The sequence below is a fragment of the Pleurodeles waltl genome, chromosome 8 (assembly GCF_031143425.1).
Source record: "Pleurodeles waltl isolate 20211129_DDA chromosome 8, aPleWal1.hap1.20221129, whole genome shotgun sequence".
Lineage (NCBI taxonomy): Eukaryota > Metazoa > Chordata > Amphibia > Caudata > Salamandridae > Pleurodeles > Pleurodeles waltl.
The window spans coordinates 1,186,991,362-1,187,006,611 of record NC_090447.1 but is presented as its reverse complement, the minus strand read 5'-3'; the positions used below and the strand labels follow the sequence as shown (position 1 = coordinate 1,187,006,611).

The window sequence follows — 15,250 nt, the reverse complement described above, 5'->3', positions numbered from 1 at the left end:
AGTGTGTTACTTGCCTAAGGACTTCCATATGTTTATTTTTATTTTTTGACAGAAAGATAACAGTATTGATTTTTCAACAATATCTGTCACACAGTGTTAGAAATGGGGTCTTTGGTTGACAGTCAGGTTACCCCCTGTTCAAGCAAGGACCCTCACTCTAGTCAGGGTAAAAGAGAATTATCCTCAGCTAACCCCTGCTTGCCCCCTTGGTAGCTTGGCAGAGCAGTAGGCTTAACTTCAGAGTGCTAGGTGTAAAGTATTTGTACCAATCCACACAGTAACTCAATGAAATCACTACAAAATGACAACACAGGTTTAGAAAAATATGAAATATTTATCTAAACAAAACGACAAAAATCCACAATACACAAGTCAATTTATCAATTAAAAATCAAAAAGAGTCTTTATGTAGTTTAAAACACACACTAACACTGTTAGCGTAAAAAATAACCCTGCGCGGGCGAGTGTGCGTCAAAAAGGGCTTGCGATGCGTCGATTTCACTCATGATCGAGACCGTGCGTTGTTTCTCCTTTCATCGGGTCAGGGCGCATCGTTTCTTCTCTCCGCAGGAGAGCGATGCGCCGATCCGGTCAGCACTCTCAGGTCTGGGCAGGCCTTGTGTTGTTTTTACACGCCCAGCGGTGTTTGCGTTGGAAATCCAGCCGCACGATGATCCGAAAACCACACAGCGTGGGTTGCGATCTCCCAGCTCTGTCAGCGATGCTGCACGTCGTTTCTCCAGCTCCATGTGTCGATTCTTCGGTCGTGTTTCCGGCGAGCGTTGATTTTCAGCTGCGGAGCCGGCGGTGTGTTGTTTCTTCAGCCGCAGATCGGAGTTGCGTCAATATTTTCCCCGCACGGCGCTCTGTGCGTGGATTTCTCACTCTTGGGCTGCCAGCTTCTCCTTTCAGGGTCCCAGGAACTGGATGGGCACCACAGGGCAGAGTAGTAGTCTCTCCAGAGACTCCAGGTGATGGCAGAGAGAAGTCTGTGCTGTCCCTGAGACTTCAAACAACAGGAGGTAAGCTCTAAATCAAGCCCCTGGAGATTTCTTCACAAGATGAAGGCACAGAAAGTCCAGTCTTTGCCCTCTTACTCTGGCAGAAGCAGCAACTGCAGGATAGCTCCACAAAGCATAATCACAGGCAGGGCAGCTCTTCTTCCTTAGCTATTCAGCTCTTCTCCAGGCAGAGGTCCCTCTTGGTTTCCAGAAGTGTTCTAAAGTCTGTGGTTTTGGATGCCCTTCTTATACCCAATTTCTCCTTTGAAGTAGGACTTCAAAGCAAAGTCTCTCTTGAATGTGAAATCCTGCCTTGTCCAGGCCAGGCCCCAGACACTCACCAGGGGGTTGGAGACTGCATTGAGTGAGGGCAGGCACAGCCCTTTCAGGTGTAAGTGACCACTCCTCCCCTCCCTCTTAGCACAGATGGCTCATCAGGAAATGCAGACTACACCCCAGCTCCCCGTGTGTCACTGTCTAATGTGAGGTGCAACCAGCCCAACTGTCAAACTGACCCAGACAGGGAATCCACAAACAGGCAGAGTCACATAAATGGTATAAGCAAGAAAATGCTTACTTTCTAAAAGTGGCATTTTCAAACACACAGTCTTAAAATCAACTTTACTAAAAGATGTATTTTTAAATTGTGAGCTCAGAGACCCCAAACTCCACATGTCCATCCACTCCCAAAGGGAATCTACACTTTAATCAGATTTAAAGGTAGCCCCCATGTTAACCTATGAGAGGGACATGCCTTGCAACAGTGAAAAACGAATTTAGCAATATTTCACTTTTAGGACAATTAAAACACATTACTATATGTCCCACCTTAACCATACAATGGACCACGCCCTTGGGGCTACCTAGGGCCTACTTTAGGGGTGTCTGACATGTAAGAAAAGGGAAGGTTTAGGCCTGGCAAGTGGGTTCACTTGCCAAGTTGAATTTACAGTTAAAACTGCACACACAGACACTGCAATGGCAGGTCTGAGACGTGATTACAGAGCTACTTATGTGGGTGGCACAACCAGTGCTGCAGGCCCACTAGTAGCATTTGATTTACAGGCCCTGTGCACCTTTAGTGCACTTTACTAGGGACTTACTAGTAAATCAAATATGTTAATCATGGATAAGCCAATTACATACAGAATTTGTAAAGGAGCACTTGCACAGAAGGCAATAAAAACTATAATAGAAGGCAATTATAACTGCAACAGAAGGCAATAATAACTATAACAGAAGGCAATAATAACTGCAGCAGAAGGCAATAGCTATAACAGAAGGCAATAATTACTGAAACAGAAGGCAATAATAACTGCAATAGCAGGCAATAACTATAACAGAAGGCAATAATCACTGAAACAGAAGGCAATTATAACTGCAACAGAAGGCAATAATAACTTTAACAGAAGTCAATAATAATTTAAACAGAATGCAATAACTATAACAGAAGGCAATAATCACTGAAACAGAAGGCAATAACAACTGCAACAGAAGGCAATAATAACTATAACTGAAGGCAATAATAACTATAGCTGAAGGCAATAATAACTGTAACAGAAGGCAATAATCACTGAAACAGAAGGCAATAATTACTGCAACAGAAGGCAATAATCACTGAAACAGAAGGCAATAATCACAGAAACAGAAGGCAATAATCACTGAAACAGAAGGCAATAATATCTGCCACAGAAGTTAATAATAACTATAACAGAAGGCAATAATAACTACAACAGAAGGTAATAATAGCTGCAACAGAAGGCAATAAGCACTGAAACAGGAGGCAATTATGACTACAAAAGGGAGGCAATAATCAAGTCAACATACATACATCCAACACAGCTGAGAGGCACCACATGGACAGACCAATGAGCTCTTGACTTTCTTTCTAAAACAGAATTTCTCTCCTTGTTACCATAGAACACAATTAACCCACACCCATCCAGCAATCCGTAGTTAGCATCATTTAAAGGGACACTGAGGACTACAACAACACTATAGTCTCTGTTACCTCACACACATACATCCAAGTCGAGCAGGTCACAAGCCAATCCTTCAGGTGGCACATACCCGAATTGGTAAAGCTCTCCGGCTAAGCAGAGCAAATAACACTAACCAGTTCAACACATCAACAACCAAACATATAAGAATGGGTGGAATTCGACCAATAATATAACTTCACAAAAGACATGGCAGCTGGCCACTGCACATAGCTAGAGCAAATAAATCATAGTCAAGAAAAATGAATGCCTTTATAACCACACTGACACGAGTTCCTCTTTTATTTCTATGGCACTTCTCCAGTTATAAGCTAGTTCATACAAGGCCAAAAACTGAAAGATACAAATTTCCACCAGTGACGTTCTAGGAAGAGAATACCTCATGGTATTTTTATAGTGCGCCCATCTGATAAAATGAGTTTTTTTCTAAGCGCTAATTAGTAGCCAGAGCTGGGCCACGCTGTTAGCAGGTGAAGTGAACAGGGTCACAATGGAAAGGGCTAGGATTTGAACCTAGACAATCCTTTGCATGCTACAATAAAGAGCACACATATCCTGATGTGTTATGTCTGCGTTTTTAATACACAACATTACTATGAAACCACAAGTGAAGCAGCTTTTTTGCATTTCTATATTTTGATAAACGCCTGGTCTTCCCCCAGGAAAGGAAGCGTGGTAGAAGAAGGGGAGGGTTGTGTTACTCTGCAGTACAAAGGCGCACTCTGTTCTGGAAGATGTGTCGGAGATGCACAGGCTTCTAGGACATACTGATAAAATAAAAGCAACATCTATTTTTGGCTAAAACACGAGTGTGCAAAAGAATTAGGAAAGCAAAGTTTGAGTAAACAGTTGTTGGCTCATACTTTCCTACTTCAACTGCAGAGTGAGACCCACATAGGAGACACGTTACTACAGCTCTCGGATATTCAATCAATCAATCCCTATTATTTAAGTGGTGTATCTATTTTTTTTTTTTTAAACTGCATAAGAGGCCTTCCAGAGACCTTATACAAAGACAAATGCCATATATGGCTAGTTAGATATGCTGGATTTCATAAACCAGAGAGGAGATTAAGGTTCAGAATAAATAAACTGTTTTGTGATGAAGAGAGAACACAAAAGCAACAGTAGGGCGAGAATACATGGTATAGTGAAAGTGTAGATCCTTTTCCAGAGATATGTTCATCACCCTTGCAATCAATTTTTGACAATGTCCGTTAACCATACACGTTCCCAGTGCATACACTTTCCTTAAAGTCCACACTTAACACATCACTAAAATGGCTTTAAAAATCTGAGATAAATATCGTTAATATATTGTTGCAATGGAGCGGAGTACAGCACCCTTCCTTTGCTATACATGGCCTCAAGTCTATCCCTACACTGTGACTTCAGAGAGCTGCACTATTTGGTGAGAAAGTCTGTTTGCAAGCACAGGAAGTTAGAATCCAGTGGGGTTTATGGAACCTCTTTCTGATGTTCTTAATTTGTTTTCAGAACTATCCAAAGTGGATGTGGTTTTTGGTTCTGTCCAAAGCCTGACCGGGACATTCCACTGCTTCGGGATCTTAACGCAAACGGATGTGCTTATGTGATTTAAATTCTTGGAGGAACTTGGGTTCATGGTCAAAATATGGTGTGTAAAAACAGCTCTGGAACCAACTGTTGAAAGTGGAATTCAATGGATGAATAGTGTAGATTAGAAGACGATGCAGTAATAAAGGCGTGGCGCTCACCCTATATATAGCATGAGTGAGTTGCATGATGATAAAGGACTGAGAAACACCGTTTTACAGCCTATGTGAGTGAGTTCTATGTAACCTTTACTTTTTCTACCATGCCACATTCAAGTCTTAAACAGAATAATTTTGTGGAGGATTAAAAATGGAAAGGTAGTAAAATATAGAAATGGTAACAGATTCTATTTATATTTTTAAAAATGTAAAATTGCTAAAATATATTTTTCAACTGCCTTTAATAGCTGTTTGCTTTTTAAATAGTTTTAGGGAACTGTGTTTAAAACTTAATCACTTTAAGTGCAAGAGATATGCCTTAGAAATGTATGTGAAGAAGCTCAAACAGAGGAAGGTTTGATAGGTTTGAGGATGTATGTGCGTGACTTATAGCGCTCCATCCCGTTTGATTAGTAGTCGACACAAGAGAGAAGTTGAATGGATCAGTGGATAGAGGTAAAAGTGAATACAAGATAAATAGGGCAATGCTCCCTCACATATACGAGGAAACTATGTGTAACACACTACATTCGAATGGTTAATGTCTTTCACAACAGCCCCACTTCTTGGTGTCTGGGTACCTATCAGTAAAATGTATTAACAATATATGGAACTGAATGTCACACTACTCTCGAAACATGAAGAGGGGATCTTTTATTTATGTTTGTGGTGTTTTGATATACAGCTCTATCAGTTTATAGAAAACGATAAAGTTACATTTTGGGAAAAATAACTGCTTTTTCCTAATTTTTTCGATTTTCTTGGGGAGGGTGAACCCCAAACACTCCAGGGATGGGAAGGCTTGCTCGGCACGTCATGAAAGGCCCATAAAGCCACATAAGAATCGAAAGCTTTTTGGTCAATTTAGGGAAAAACAAATATGCTCCAAAACTCACTATTTGGCTCCATTTTTTAACAAACATGCTCCGGGGAAGAACCCCTGCCAAACCCCTATAACCAGGGGGAACTTGGGCCTGGTCGATCAGTGCAATTCAAGTCAAGCATTTGGGCCACATCATTTTCAAATTCTATCAGCCACCACTGTTAACAACCCATTTCCACGGCCAGCGCTGCAAATGACAGTACCAACACAACTACTAACCATCGCACGCCTACAAGTGTGACACTTCAGGCCATTCTAGACCCTCAAAGCTCTAAGAATGGCTTGAACAGCAGGTATTAGACACTTTTTATGTATATTGAATTCATAAGCATCTGTTCTGCTAAGCTCTGAATGACACAAACAGGACCACTTTGTAGCAGGCAGCTGTCATAAGTGCCAGAGTTGACGATAAGGTGCTAGTGCCAAGCACCAGAAAGCCACCAGCTCAAATTAAGCACTGGTGCCCCGGAATTTCTGATTGCGCCTGTAACGCCTCCACTGGAGATTACGAAATCGATGGAAACACCAAAAAACTGTGTGGGAAACTGAGGAGAGGAATAGGGAACTGACACGTGACTCAGCCCTGAGATCTATATTCAACCTTAGTAATTTCTCAGCAGAACCTCAAAGTTCCACTCAGAATACCCACTAACACAACAACCCCAGAATTTACGCCACCCCCTCCCTCACAGCAGTAATACACTGCTCATTTAAGGATTAATTAACCTCACTGTTCAAAGACACAATAGTCTATGTCATCATCTTTACCAATGTCGTTTCCCTTCTAAGGAGCGCCATTCTCTTCTGCTGTTCTCTATAGTAGACCACGGGTGAAGGGCGAGAAGCAAAGGATTATTAATCTCCTAAAGAGGTGAATTAGTAAGCATTTTTTTTTTTTAAAGCAATGCTTTAAATGGGCAGGCATGTATATGTACTTCTTGAATTTGAAAGTGAGAGTACCTGCACCTCTCAGCACTGCTGCAATACATTTAATGGAAGAGTACTGGCACTTTTCTGGAGCAAGGAGGTACTCTAAATAGTGAGTACCTGCACTTCTATATTTCAATTTAAAGCACTGTAAAAAAAAGAGTAATTTCAAAGGTACTAGCGAAGGTGTTTGTCTTCGGAAGTGGTCGTGATTCGGGACCCTTGACGTCATGACTGTGCAGAAAAAGATTATGGCTCGGTGTAAAGAACATTACAGTAAATAAATCATGGCACGCACGTTGATGGCGCCGCACCAGCTCTTCTGGACCCCTTCCAATCAGAGGCCAGCTGTATAAATGAAGAGTTATTAGCCTTGCCTGAAAGCACCACGCGCGCGGTGCCCTGCATGAGAACACTGGCGCGGTTGTCTCGCGCACCGGCCGCCACTCCAGAAATAAAAAGAGGACTGCCTATATATAGGTCGACTGCTCCTAGTGTACTATGACTGACACCGCAGCCAGCAGGCGCTAAAGCAGTTCCAGCAAAGCGAATCTTACGCCCTGTTCCAACTGCACCAGGTCTCCTCCGAACACCTGACAGATGTGCAATCCCTTTTTCCAAAACTTGTCACTGCCCAAAAACTTCCCAGCTCTTTTTCCACTTGCGCCGCTCTGAAAGATGATAAACTCTGCCCAGGCATGCGGGGTCGTGATCCCCCTGTATGCCGCATTAGCAGCCAACAATGCAGTGTTTGAACTTTGCGGGCCCTGCTTCTCATTAACTTTACATAATTTGAGCTCAGCGTCTAATGAGATTGTTCGGTTCGAGTGAGAAGGCCAAAGTCACCCGCATACCAGAAGCGCCTTAACAAGAAACCATTTGGAAATGAATCGAGCTGAAAGCACGTTCTGTGGCTGCCCTGCTGGAGAGGCGCGTGCACCTTAACAAAAAGTAAACCCCGCCCATGAAAATCACAGCATGGTTCAGCACACAGCTTCTTGTGGAATATGTTTAAACATAAATAGCACACACCCAGTAAATGTATATGATGCTGAAAGTTCATTCACACGGACTACACTGAGCGCCACCCATACTCGGCCTATTACAGCAATGGTTACCCCCGGCTGCCCTTTGGCACCCCGGGCTTTGCCTATGCTAGTCCTGGTCTCAGGGGCCATGAAGGCAGAGAGAAGAAGATAAATTAGACAGTATTCTATAAGCCCAGTTTAGAGGCCTGGTTCTAGAGGGTCGGCCAGATGGGCCAGGCCCACCCAAGATCGCCCAGCAGCCCACCCAAGGCCCGTTCACAAGCAACAAGCATTTGCAATGCAACAGGTCTCGCATTACATCGAGTTAGAGCTATTACCGTTGTAAACTCCTAACCTGACTTTTCTTGCCACAATAAATGGAAAAAAAAACAACAACAAAAACGAGTGCGATCACGCCATGAAAATAAGAGAAAAAGTAGTCCAGTAACCATAAGGAAAACATGGAACCTCATATGTTTCCAGTAGTTTACCGGTGCTCCCGGGGAGGGCTAAACACGGGAAAAGTCATGACGTATGCATGCCTTTTACGAATGAAAACAAGCGGATTTTAAAAGGCAAGCCCACAAACCAATGAAAGTGACTGACGTAACATGGGTGTGGTTAAAATCCCCCTAAAGAGAGCTTAGAAGAGGGAGGGAGCGCTTTGCACTCGCCCCTAAAAATGGCTTGTTCATTTTCTCGATTAAACAGTCATCCGTGCATGCAGCCTCGCTATAAAAGCCGAATTGTGTAACTTTCATGTATAACACCAGTGCCTTGGGCTAAATTAAGGGCCTGGGGGCAGGGGAGAAGTCACATGGGATGGCTGTTATTAATGTAAACGGAAGGGGTTCTGGAGACACCCCCACTATATTGAGATCGCAAGTCCCAGTCACACAGTAATTAAAAGATGAAAACAAATTTATGTTAGAAACAATGTGAAGGATATTGCCATAGCAAGAAAAGTAAGTGAAAATGCCAATACAATCAGGTTATACATCTTAGTAGTGTTTTGTTTTATTTTCTTTCTGCTGGGTTGCTATTCCTTACTTATGGCTGGGATCACTGGAAATATGCAGGTGGGAACAAAAATAAAGTATGCATCAGAGTTGGAAGAAAGTGCAAACTACACAGTGTAATGGGGCACATTTTGTGATATTGTTACTTCATTATTTTAACGTTATCACTGTCTTGGCAAAGGTTACGCCTTGTTAGTACCAGTTTAACACTACAATGCAGCAATAGGCAACTGAAAAGGTGACCAGTCAGTGATTGCGAAGGTTCTTCACTGCAAAACATGTGTCACTGTGACACACGACGATCCATGTGAGCCAGAAAACATTTTTTCTCTTAAATTCTGCAAATTATGCAGCAGATGATGGATCATGTGACAAATGTGGAAAATCCAAAATTATGTTGAATGTGCTGTAGACTCTGAATGACAGTGGCCTGCTTATGGCACTATATTTGGCTCACTGCGTCTCCCAATGCGCTGTGAGGATGTTTGGGAGCAGAATTATGTGAAAGACGCGTATCACGGTGTCTACTGGAGTGGCTTAGTGGCTATGTGGCATCAATATCTATGAAATCAAAATTCTTATTACATGAACCTTATGTGTATACTCCACATTGAAGATTCGATTAAAGCTTTAATATGGGGATGATGTATGGAGTCAAACGTTTCATGGAACAATCTATGCCCTGATGAAGTTCAGATGAAGTGAACGAAACGCATTGGCTGTACTTCATGTATTATTGCCGCAGATGGATACACAAAAACAAAGGATTTAAGAATGAGCATTATGAACTTGGATGTAAATTAACGGGTTTATTTTAAGTTGGTGAACCATCGTATTGAGGATTGGACAGGTGGCCTCTATTGGGGACGCATCTTGGAGCAGCGGGTGCGTTTGATGGTGTGCACACTTTGGGACTGCATGACGGACAATTGGCAGATACTTTTTCTGGCAAGAGGTGTGGTGTGATTGGGTTTGGTGCTCTTTGTTTGATAGAAAACTGTCTTGGCATAGGTCATGCCTTGTTAGTACCAGTTTAACGCTAAAATGCAGCAATAGGCAACTGAAAAGGTGACCAGTCAGCATTTTGGAAAGAACTCCACTGCAAAACAACACATGTCACTGCGTCACAGGATGATCCATTTGAGCCAGAAACATTTTTTCTCTTAAAATCTACAAATTATGCAGCAGATGATGGATTATGTGACACATGTGGCAAATCCAAAATTATGGGAAATATGCTGTAGACTTTGAATCACATATTACCAGTGGCCCGTTTATGGTACTATATTAAGCAAAAAACCTCTGACAATGGCAAAGTTTTGACAACTCAAGTGAAAAGACTTGTCAAGTTTCACTAACACAACACAGATACAGTAGGAGAAGGAGCAGTGCAACTGTCTATTATACAAACAAAAGCACTGCCAATAATTCCATAGCAGCAAAGGCAACATGTGCTGCCACTGTACTGCCTACTCTCAGTCTCCTGAGGTGCTCACAAAAGGCGGAGCTCTCCAATATAAACAGAAGGAGCTTAAAGCACAAACACTCCACTTTGGGGCATTAGTGACTTTGCATTTAGTCTCTCTCAATAAATTCTCTAATTTTGTCACATGAATAGACAGAAATGGATTATAGCCAGGATCACTCTTATTACGCAATTCTGCAGCCGCAGCATTCTATGCGTAATTATAGATTTGACACATTACCACATAATCCATCACCTACAACATAATTTGAAGATTTTAATAAAAAAACATTATCAAAGGATCGAATGTTACGAAAAATGCAGTGATGGGTTGCTGCACAGTGGTAGGCTTTTTGCACAGCTTTACTCGTCACTAAAGAGGTGAAATCTTTCCCCACACAGTGTTAACATGTGCAAAAAATGACAAAGTAATACTATCCTGCATTAAACTGCCAATAGTCAATCTCACTGTCTAATTTCATTCGCCCCTGTTGCATAACTCCAGAGGCCCTGCTGCTCTTCGGGTCGCAAGCTGATAAGAGAGAAATGGTGAGGTGGGGAGAAGTGAAGGCAAAGCAGAGAGATGGAAGATTAATAGAGCTAATATGGATAAGGCTGAGGCAAGAGGGAAGCTACTGAGAAAACAGTGAGAACAAAAAGAGGATGGTGATGGGGAGAGAAGATGGGTAAATCAGAAAGACCGAGAAGAGTAAGAAAGAGTGAGTTGAGGGCGAGGAACAACGAAAAGGGTGAGGAAGAGAGAGAGGGGTGAGGTAGATAGAGAAGAGTGAGGTGTAAATAGAAGGAGGAAGTGTAGTGAGTTTAAGTTGATGCACAGTGAGAGGTTTCAGGAGAGAAAAATAAGGTAGAAAGAGAGGTGGGTGAGGTGAGAGAAATATGAAAGGGAACTGGAGAAAGTGAAGGGACATGTGGAATAGGTGGCAAAGGTGGAGAGAGATAGAAGGATGTTGTAAAGAGAGAAAGACTCTGGTGGAAATGCTGGAAATAAAGATGCAGAATCTACCAGTGTGGATAATCAAGAAATAAACCCAATTCAAAGCTCTGACTGTCAGCTACCTACTACACGAACAGAGCTGACAGTCTGCTACCAGTCACACGCAAAGAGACAACTTTCAACTACCAGCAACATACAAGTGTTGACTGTCAGCTACCAGCTACACACAAAGGGATGACTATCCAGCCACTCACAAAGAGCTGGATGTCAGCTAGCTGCCACACGCAAAGAGCCAACTTTCAGCTACCAGCCGCATACAAAGTGTTGACTGTCATCTACCAGCCACAAACAAATCTGACTGTCAACTACCAGCCACACACAAAGAGTCGACTTCCAGCTATCAGCCACACACAAGGAGCTGGCCTTTGGATACCAGCTTCAGAGAGAGCTGGCTGTCCACTACCAGCCACACACAAAGAGCTGACTATCAGCTACCAGCCACACACAAAGAGCTGGCTATCCACTACCAGCCACAAATAAAGAGCTGACTGTCAGCTACCAGCCACACACAAGGAGTCGACTTTCAGCTATCAGCCACACACATAGTGTTGACTGTCAGCTACAAGCCACACACAAAGAGATGACAATCCATCCACACAAAAAGAGCCGACTGTCAGATAGCTGCCACACACAAAAAATGAGTATTAGCTACCAGTCACACACAAAGAGTTAACTATCAAGTCCTATCTACACACAAAGAGCTCACTGGCAGCTACTATCTACACTCACAGCAGTGACATGCATCTCCGGCAGATGAATGACTGAAGTTTGTGATAAAACAGACTACACCATCACTGTGTTACTTAAAACTGTCAAGGAGAAAGAAGCTGTTGATGAAAGAATCATCAGGTGTCAACAGATGTTAGATTACACCTTTCAAATTAGTGCACAACGACCCTTCATTCATTGACAATGAATCCTGTTGTTAGTTTACTGAACTGCAATCCAACCGTGCTGTCATAACAGCCAGTTGATCTCACCCAGGAGGAACACTGAAGAATTAATGAACAGAAAAAAATATTTTCCTGTAATGGATAAACTTGTGCTAACAACCCTATGTGATTTCCCGGTTTGCCAACTAATGACGAAGGGCACAAACTGAAACAACTATAAGTGTCATGCCTGGCACAATTGCTTTTGATGTCTTTTGAACCTCTGTATCAGGGAAATGATTGAGGTAGCGACAGTTGAGTACTATACTCTTCAATCCATATCCAGTACATTATCCTTGCTTTGCCTAAACCTCAGTTTTTTTTAACCAAAAGTATGCTGACAAGCTAGGTTCTCTTAATTTTTGTATGGCCCTAAACACTGCTAGCCTATCCATCTCGTGCAAGGCCATGAGGCATGTGTCCTTAGAAGCCCCATGGGTCAAGCAGCTCTAAACTAACACTTTCCTTGTTAAGGCCTCAAGTCACTTTGATTCCCTATCTAGAGGCGAAGAAGGTAAGTACCAGACTAACTTTCTCTTCCCAGCTGGTGGCCTCAAGATAACGTGGAGAGAATAGGTTTTCTTTCAGGCAGCACCAGTGCTTAATTCGAGCTGGGGTCTGCCAGTGGGGGGCATCAGCACTTATTTTTTAGGACAAGCACTTATTTCTTCACCTCAGACATATCCTGAGATCAAAAGAGTAAAAAACAAACAAAATGGAAAGATGGAGGAGAGAAATACAGAAAATCCGTCACCAAGGGAGAAAGCAGAAACCAGTAAGAGTGAGATAATGGACAGGAGGTGCCCTGCAGTGAATTAAAGAGGCCTGAGGTAGATTCAGGACTGTACGCCCTTGCTGTTTGTGCTCTGACATTTTATAGCGCCAGCCGTGGGTTTCTGAGCGGCACTTTGGGCACTGGCTCTTATTATTAGTTTACAAATAAAACACCGGGAATCCCACATTGTTTCACTGAGAATTAGAATGAAAGGAAGGGCAGGGAGAACAGGACCACCATACTGATTCTCAAATAGATTCTTTATTAATATGTTTATTTAAGGCTGCCCAGAGAGGGAGAGGAGTTTCAGCATTTCTGCTGCATTTCTAAGAACTAAAGCAAATTAGGCAGCCCCCTCAAAGTGGCCTTCATCAGAAACAGGGACTTCTCCCCTTAGAGATGTGGCCACTCCGCTTGTGTTCTGCAGTTCTAGGAGGAGACGGCCGTGCAAGTGACAGGGGAGGGAGTTTTTCACCAGCATCATCATTTGCTCTTCTACTTTAAAAAGACCTTAAAATGCTCTCAAAAGTAGAGTGTAGCAGATTCTGTGTCAAACAAGTCAAGGAACCTACAGAAAGCTTGCAGGCTTGTAAATTTTTATGTCAGTACCTCCTTCATAAAGAGGTAGTTTGCTCCCCTCTTTTTTGACCCAGTTCTTGTAATTTGGTTAACTCACCCCTGGGACAGTATCATAATGCCTTTTTCTTCCACGAGCGAGAGCAGAAAAGAGCTTTGCACTTCTTTTTGTAGCCTTGAATGCGTATATGAAATCAAAATACCTCTGAGTTGATTCCTGTTTCTTTCACAGTAGAGTTTGCATAAACAAGGAATTATTGCCCTGTGTTTCCGAGCTCTGCTGTCAGGATAACATGAATTTGAGTTAAGTAAGCGCTGAAGACCCCAAAAAGAAATGCACAGGCTCCTTCTGTGCCGGGACAGCACAAAATTAGGCACCACGGGGCTAGCTGTGCAAAGCATTTTTACAGTGGTAAACTGCCTGATCCATAGAATCGGGCCATCTGCGATTGCAAAAATGCTTTTTCAAATTTACAAACACCAAATTGCAATTCCATAACTTGTTACTGAATCGCAGTATAAGATTGCGACCCAAAACAGAATCGTTATTTGGAAGGGGCATATTCACAGTATCCCTTCCAAACAGGGCATCTGAATGGTATGTACTAGTGTTTTGCAACTGAAATGCAGTCGCAAGCCATTCACACTTTATCACCAATTCAAAAATGGTGGTAACCCATTTGCTAATGGGAAGGGGTCTCACGAGAATGTTATTATTATAATTTGTTTTAATGGCAGTGGCCCCACAGACAAAATAAAATAGGCTGCATTAAAAAAAGGTTTTATTTAAAAGCAATCACAGACATGGTGGTCTGCTGACCACAGCATGTCGCCATCACTGTGATGGCTGCGAATACTAGTGGGTCATAAATTGCATCCTACCTCATTAATATTCATGAGGTAGGTCTATTTGTGACCTAGTACGAACTGCCATTTAGGGAATAAAGGATGGCTGAACCCTTTCACAAAACATCACTATTTGGTAATCGCTGCAGCTATTGTCGTATATCTAGCACCATGATACGGCCTCTGACCGTTACGAAGCACAATAATCCTGATATCAGTACGAAAAACGCAAACTCCAAGTTCCCTACAACTATTTTCATTCAGACGTTCAAAACGTCAAGAATGCCTTGAAAGAGCTCTTAGCAGGAAATTGTCGCCACCGTGTGCTTTTTTTATGAACTGCAGCAGTTTTATACTTTCTCACTTGCAATAAGTCTCTATGCAAGGCTAAGTTCCCTAGGCTCTGAAATTCCCTGCCTTACTTAAGCTATTTTCCTTCATAAAGCAATATTAAAATGCGCTGTCGTAGTATTAGCGCTGCTGAGCCAGTAGATTTGTATAAATCGAGACACCAGAAAGAAGACATGACTAATCTCGCTATGAAGAACGGACAGTCTCACACTGACCGCCTCTACCAAAAACAATGTTACATTTCATTTAGGGGCAGATGGTACATTTTAAAACACACTGGTCCTTAGTTGCAAACTAATATGACTTAACAAAGCCCTTTAGATATTTGTGAGGTCTACCAACTGGAAGTTTTCCAAAAGTTCTTCACAGTAAGAATATTTCTTTCATCATACTTTTTAAAGTTTATAGTATGACTTTGCAGTTAAGACAAGGTTTTGTGAGATTTCAGAAGATTTTATTCAGGAGGGGTAGCCAAGAAAACTCAATGCAATCTTTACATAACGGTCCTCAAAATCTAGAATAAGATCATATGGTTAAAACCAATACATATAAAAAATGAACTACACTCCTGAGGAGGTACAAAAAGGATTGCCCTCTGCGGCCAAATCAATCTATTGTTTTCACACCAGACAAGATGCTAAAAGCAAGCAGTGGGCAGGCAAATGGATGCTGGAACTCTCAAAGGAAGGCTGGGGACGA

The 15,250-nt window shown here is 42.3% G+C and overlaps 1 protein-coding gene across 1 annotated transcript in view; it reads right to left on the bottom strand.

Annotated features, from left to right (window-relative positions):
* Nucleotides 1–15,250, bottom strand: part of VWA8 (von Willebrand factor A domain containing 8) — a 1,423,713-nt gene that overhangs the window by 396,889 nt on the left and 1,011,574 nt on the right. The gene's annotated exons all lie outside the window — the stretch shown is intronic.